The sequence below is a fragment of the Primulina eburnea genome, chromosome 15 (genome assembly GCF_022965805.1).
Source record: "Primulina eburnea isolate SZY01 chromosome 15, ASM2296580v1, whole genome shotgun sequence".
In the NCBI taxonomy this organism is placed as follows: Eukaryota; Viridiplantae; Streptophyta; class Magnoliopsida; order Lamiales; family Gesneriaceae; genus Primulina; species Primulina eburnea.
Genome location: NC_133115.1, coordinates 15801940 through 15809798, shown reverse-complemented (window position 1 = coordinate 15809798; position 7859 = coordinate 15801940).

The following is a 7859-nucleotide window of genomic DNA, read 5'->3' as shown; positions in this document are numbered from 1 at the left end:
GGACATATTCCATCTTTGGCTCCAAATACCAATCGTCATCCTCCGATATTGGTTTCCTACATCTATTCCTTCTGCACTATCTGGATAACTAGTGCTAACATCTAGCACTAGAGTTCTTTCAATATCTGACTACTACCCGCTGACTACCTGTCAATCTATAACAAAAGTTTGAGAGAAAACAGCTTATGATATAACCTACCATAAGTGCAAACTTCATCACAATCACATCAATCTGATTATTTCTTTGACAGTGATCTCTGTCTTCTAGTTTTGTTGGTACATTTTCTTATACAACCTACTAGATATAGATTGAACAATCTATCAATCACAATCATCTCACATCTCTATCTGAAGAAAATAGCGGTAATTTTTATCACAAAAGTAATAGAACTGTACTCCCATTTCTATTCAGGAATATACTAAGTCGGTAATAATCTTCTAATTCCTAGCTTTCTGGCTTCTGTTGTTAGCGATCCAGACATATCAGTACCATTTTTACCAACCTTTCGGTACAAATTCTGTTATAACTGATCAAATCTGTCTATACCAATACTATTTGTTCGAGTATCATACATTCTGGAATATCTGAATGAAAACTGAATCCCCTGCGATGCATTTCTGACACTACTTGTGACTTCAGATTCGAACTATCCGGTATAAACAATCAGTTAATAATATAAAATAATGAAGAAATACCTACCTGGCATTCGGCTCTGACTACCCATATCAAAAGCTATAATTAATTCTGAAACATTCTGACATCACACAATAGAAGTTGTCTGTCTGATACAAACACAAAGTCACATATCTGTTACTGTAAACGATACTCTGCTCTGATTTCAACTGTTTACAATAAACTGTATTACATTGATTCACAATAACGGTAATATCACATCGAATTCTGAATAAAAAAAAAACTTATACAGATCTAGTGAGTTTAAGAAACTCATAACATAATAAATTCTGGCTGGCTGACCAAATCTTCATACTGTCCAGATCAACTGCTATATTTCATCTGCAAATAGAATATACTTCCAACAATATAAGATGTCTCAATTACTGGTTTAACTCATAGCAATACTCAGCAGATGTAAATCAACACAAGAAGAAGATAATCAGAATAAGATAATCTGTCCAGCTTAGATAAGAAAGTTCTGACATATCTGACATTCTGCTAATTCTGACATTCCTGATACCGCATAGTCTGAATATAAACATGTATCAATAACTGCATTCGGATCCCTACCTGACCCATTGCTGTATACAATAATCACAGTTCTCGGAATATTTAACCCAGTCTTCAAATATTCAATATAAACAATCAGATACTGTGGATATATCCCGGAAGCATAGATATAACAAGAATAATTCTTCAAAATACCCCTGAACACATAAGCTGTCAATCTAGAAACAGAACTAAAATGTCTTCAAGAGAAATACACAATCAACTGGATTCTTTAGCCCATACTTCAATCTGTCAATTCTTTCAATTCTCTCTGATAGAGAACCCATCTGACATCTTATCTAAGCAAACACCAGTTAACTATTATCTTACTATCAAATTTTAGACTCGATTTCAGTGGATCTACTGGATACATAAGGATACCATCTGTTCCTTTCTGTAATAATCGAGTCCTAAACCCTAAAATTTTCTAAGGACTTCTGGATCGAAAATCCTCATTTATCACCTAGATCTGGTTTTAATCTTACTATTTCTGGAACACATGCTACAATATTGCGGTACTTGTTCAGCATATTCATGTCAATAATGCAATCCAAATCAGACAATTACAAGTACATCATAATCTAATCCAGTCCCATCCTCATCTAACTGTAGTATATAATATGTCACAGAAATTTCTGATATCAACATATTCCTTAACAGCCAAGGAATCAATACTACAGTATACACAGACCCAACAGATACAGCATATCTCCATACTACTCATTCACAGATACTCATAACGAATGCATTAGTATATATCAATACGTATGCAATATAATCATAAAGAATGGTACCTGTTGTAACTACTGGGTCTGTTTTTCACGCATTGCCACCCGATGGTCCTGCTCCCCAGAATCTTTGGGAACCCTTCTGAGGACACACTCTAGCAAAATGCCCAGGCTGTCCGCAGATATTGCATCTACCAGTCACTCCCTGGCATTGTTCGGTGGGATGTCTCCCTCCACACCTAGCGCAATAGACTCCCGTATAACTCGGACTGGAACCACTGGAACTGGAGGAACCACTGCCCAACTTCTTGAACTGTTTCTTCCGAGCTTTCAGTAAATCTTGCTTTCCACTCGTGCTGCCACGTTCAAATCTCGAAGGGGATTGTGGTGTTTGGGGTTGCTTCACACACAACCTCGTTAATTGTCGAATCAGACTCTCTTCTGCTCTCTTTGCTTTACTCAAGACATCAGCAAAGTGATAGGGTCGCTGTAGATTCATGAATGCAACTATCTCCGAATTCAATCCTCTAATGAATTGATTCACTACAGCTTCATCATCCCTAGCCATATGAGGAGCAAAACGCAACAGAGTAGAAAATTTAGCAGCATAATCATCAATATTCAATTGACCTTGACTTAAATTCTCAAATTCTGCTTTCTTGTCTTCTCGGTACGAGGCGGAGAAAAATCTTTGATAGAATTCAGTCTTGAAGACTTCCCACGTGATCACAGTACCACGTAGTGCTAATACTCTTTTTATTGTAATCCACCAACTTCTGGCAGCCTCTTGTAATTGGTGAAATACCAATTTAACTCTTTGGTCATCTGTACAATCCAGTAGATCAAACAATATCTCTATGTCCACAACCCAGTGCTGACACGTTTCAGGCGTCTCTGTACCACTCAGAATCGGCGGCTGAAATAACTGAAATTCTGCCAACTTGGTTTCCATCGGTGTCGCTGACACATCTATCTGCGGTTCTGGTATATATGGCTGCTCATACGAAGTACTGCCTGTTTCCACAATCCTTCGGGGAGGTACATCTGATTACCACAAACATTAATAACCCAATAATACAATGCTGTGCCAATCTTTTCTGATCATGATCATCTTACTGCTGATCATGAATCCGATCTGATTCATATTCAAGAATACATAATACAAATTCAAATCATATAATCAGGTAAACATGTATCTTTAAGCAGTAACACATAGTCTCATGCTAGCACACAATGTCAGTCAACATGAAAATCAATCTCATGCTAGCACACACATGCAAGGAAAGAAAATTCATCTACCCCGCTCATTCTCTTCTATCTCAATCTAAGTCAATCTAAAAAAAAAATCTATCTCTAAAGGATCTTCGCTCTGATACCACCTGTTGTGGGGACCCGGACGCTAATCATCTTTGGGATTTAATTATCAATTAAGATAAAACAGGGTCTAAAAATTTTTCGTTTTAAGATATAATTGCGGAAGGTAATGGAATCTAAATACTATACATGTCTGTATAAAATACATTTCAGTATTAAAGTACAACAAGCTAATCTAAGGTTCAACTACTAAAGTCCAGTAATAAAACCAAGTCTACTGTAAGTCCGGAATCACCACGCTACACTCGTCTTCTCTCATCATCATCTTGACCCTGATCCAGCCCCACCTGTTGTCATGCACACATACAAAACAAGACAACAGCCGGATAACTCCGGTGAGAATAAATCCCAGTATAAAACATGGTAAGCATGTATATATTCCAAATAAATCATGATTAGAATCAAAATAATAGATTTCCTAATCTACGAAATCCATTTACACTCGCATGCAATTTAAATCAATAAATATGCACATAAACAATCTAAATCATACAAACATGCTATCATAACTGAAAGCAATAACGATGGGTCCCATGATCTAGGAGCCACATCCATATGCGCATGCAGTCCTAATCAAATCATGTCTAGACTCGACTCAACTATAACTCTAGGGATCCCGGGGTGAATAAGACGTTACTGGCTGTCACCTACCCAACCACTCAGGGCGACTGTACGTCTTATTCCTAGACTTCGGTCCGAGCTGTATCGACGGCTGGCAATAAGAGTAATGACTACTCCTAAGTTGAGATACACCGAACGTCTAGAAGTCTGACAATGACTGTCAAGACTTTCCTATCTTAAATGCAATGAATAACAATCTGTAAACAAAGCATAATCATATTCATAACTGAATATCACAATTATCTTACCTGCTTGAATACAATTCTAAAATCAAAGCATAATCAGGTAACAATATAAATAATAATCTAGTATGTGATTTTATTGGGAAACTCAAATGAGATTTCATTTGAGTTGGGACTTCCCGAATATCACATGCATTATACCTTTGTCTTCCCCGTCCGATGAAGACGAAGTCTTGAAGTCGAATTTGTCCATATCTGATGTCCAGTTGTAGCCTGTGTTGATACAAACACGGTACCGAAGTCGGATTTCAATTCAGATAGACGAATCGCTCATAAATCGATTTTGAACATTAAGAACGAAGTTTTCCCTTCAAATCTCGATTTCTCCTCTTCTGAAATGAGATTTACGCATGTAAATATATATATATATATATATATACTTGCACTCACATGCAGCAAAGCACATGGCTCGTCCTTCGCGCAACACGTCTCGCGCATATGCGCGGCCACTACTCGCGCATATGCGCGAGACCTACTGTCTCGGCGAAACTGCTACTCGCGCATATGCGCCATTATTTCCGCGCATATGCGCCACCCCTTCTGGCCCTCCCGTGCATATGCGCCACTCTACTCGCGCCTATGCGCCACTGGTTCTGGCCTTGCCGCGCATGTGCGCCCACTTACACCGCGCATGTGCGCCAAACCTTTTGGATTTCTCCCTTGGCTTCTCGCATGGCTCGCGCATATGCGCGTACACTTCTCGCGCATATGCGCGAGACCTTCGAGTCACGCACCCGCAATATTCTTCCTTTCAAAATCTAACACGAACACGTCCCGTCTATAATCATCTCGATTAATTCAATAAATCATTCCGGATTAATCTCTGATTACAGTAATCATATCCAAATCATTTCAGATTACGGTAATTAAATTCTCGGGCATTACATAATGTCGCCTCAAATGATATTTCCCCTTGATCAGTGTCCAATTTTACTGATGAGCTCATGGGAGTATTTGTAGCTGAACATGATTCCATGCCAAATTTCTTCAGCAGTTCCTTTGTATATTTATTCTGACTGATGAATATTCCAGTCTCCAGTTGCTTCACTTGCAGTCCAAGAAAGAATGTCAGTTCACCCATCATGCTCATTTCAAACTTTTCCTGCATCAACTTAGCAAATTTCTCGCATAATTTGGGGTTAGTTGACCCAAATATGATATCATCAACATAAATTTGAACTAATAAAATGTGTTCATTTTTAGTAAATTTGAACAAGGTCTTATCAACTGATCCAACAGAAAAATCATGATCAGTTAGGAATTTTGAAAGAGTTTCGTACCAAGATCTGGGATCTTGTTTAAGACCATATAAGACTTTGTTCAAATGATATACATGATTGGGAAAGTTGTGATTTACAAAACTTGGGGGTTGTTCAACATATACTTCCTCTTGTAGTTGACCATTTAGGAATGCACTTTTGACATCCATTTGATAGACTTTGAAGTTCTTGAATGAAGCATAGGCAAGGAATATTCTGATTGCCTCCAGTCTTGCAACTGGTGCATATGTTTCATCGTAATCAATTCCTTCCTCTTTCCTATATCCTTGTTCTACTAGTCTCGCTTTATTGTGCACAACTGAACCATCCTCGTTCAGTTTGTTTCTGAACACCCATTTTGTACCTATAACAGTTTTTGAAATTGATCTTGGAACTAAGTTCCAGACATTGTTATGAGTAAACTGATTTAACTCTTCTTGCATTGCATTTACCTAGTTAGGATCAGCAAGAGCTTCATCAGTTTTCTTCGGTTCCAGTTGTGAAACAAAAGCTGAATGTATAAATAAGTTTAGCATTTGATTTCGAGTTCTTACTGGATCTGATGGATTTCCTATTACCAGTTCAGGTGGATGTGATTTTTTCCATCTGTACTCAGTATTTGTTGTATCAGCAATTTCTTCAGTTTGTGACTGAATGTCATCAGTTTGCTCTATCAACTGATCATTAGGATTGGCTCCTGGTTCAGCTGATTGATCTGACACTTCTAGTTCGGGTGTTTGGAGATTATTTTGATTAATATGATTGTCTTCTTAATCATCATCCTCCAAACTGATATCTGTAAATCGATCAACTAGCTCAACTTGATCATTTGGCTTATCAGTTAGTTCAGTTTCATCGAAAACAACATGAGCAGATTCTTCCACATTTAAGGTTTTCTTGTTGAATACTCTATAAGCTATACTAACTGATGAATATCCAAGAAATATTCCTTCTGCAGATTTAGCATCAAACTCTTTTAAATAATTTTTATCATTATCAAGGATAAAACATCTGCAGCCGAATATTTTGAAATAAGTAATTATACTTTTTCTTCCATGCCAGATCTCATATGGTGTTTTCATATGATTTTTATTAATCATTGATCTGTTCTGAGTATAACACACCGTGTTTACTGCTTCTGCCCAAAATCTTTGAGAAATACCAGAATCAACAAGCATCGTTCTAGCAGCTTCTTTAAAGGTCCAATTTCTTCTCTCAGCTACACCATTTTGCTGAGGAGTTGGCTGCTGATAGCTCATGCTTGATTCCAGCATTTTCTAGGAAATTTGAAAGGGTTTAATTGAGTGTGATTGATGAATTCAGTTCCTCAATCAGATTTGATTCGATCAATTCCAACTGATTTTTCATTTAAAAGTCTTTTAAAGAGCTTGATCAGTTGTGCAGCAGTTTGGTCTTTTGATTTGAGAAAGATGTCCCAAGTAAATCTTGAAAAATCATCAACAACCACCAAGGTGTATTTCATTCCCCCTAAACTCATGATTGCTATAGGACCAAAGAGATCCATCTTCAATAGTTCTAAGCATCGGGATGAAGATTTACAACCTTTATTTTTAAAAGAAGATTTTACTTGCTTTCCAAACTGACATGCTGAGCAAAGTTTTTCTTTTGAAAATTCTATTTTGGGCAAACCAGTTACAAGTTCATGTTTACTCAGATAGGCAATGGATTTAAAGTTTAGATGACTTAGTCTCTTATGCCACAACCAGTTTTTAGATGATTTGGAAGCAATAAAACAAACTGGTCTATAAGTTTGATCATTCCAACTGACTTTATATGTGTTTCCACAACGTTTGCCAGTTAGTATGACTTTATCAGTTGAAGTTTTGACTGAACATGAATTTTTGTCAAATTGTACTGAGAATCCACTATCGCATAACTGACTGATGCTGATCAAGTGATACTTCAGGTTTTCTATTAATAGAACATCTTTAAAAGTAAAATTACCATGGATAAGCTTACCCTTACCCACAGTTCTACCTTTGGAATTGTTCCTGAAACTGATGTTTGTAACACTGTATTTGATTAGTTGAGATAGCACACTTGCATCTCATGTCATATGTCGCAAACATCCACTGTCCAAATACCATATGAGTGTTAGAGTAGGTGCCCGTCGAGCCAAGTGTTGGCCGAGTGTTCACAATGAAACTCTATGTATAAGCAATCTTTATTTTAATAATGTTTGAGATTATTATTATGGCACATCTTTATCTGTATACCCATGCTAGTTGCATAGATAAAGCCCTTGAATATACAAATAGTAGAAAGAATATGAGATGCTCATATGTTGAGTATCATGAAAATCATATTTGTAATACTGTATATTCTAAACGGTTCCTAGTCGATTCAGCCGCCACTAAGAAGGATATAGGCCGCTAGAGTTCGAGACTAG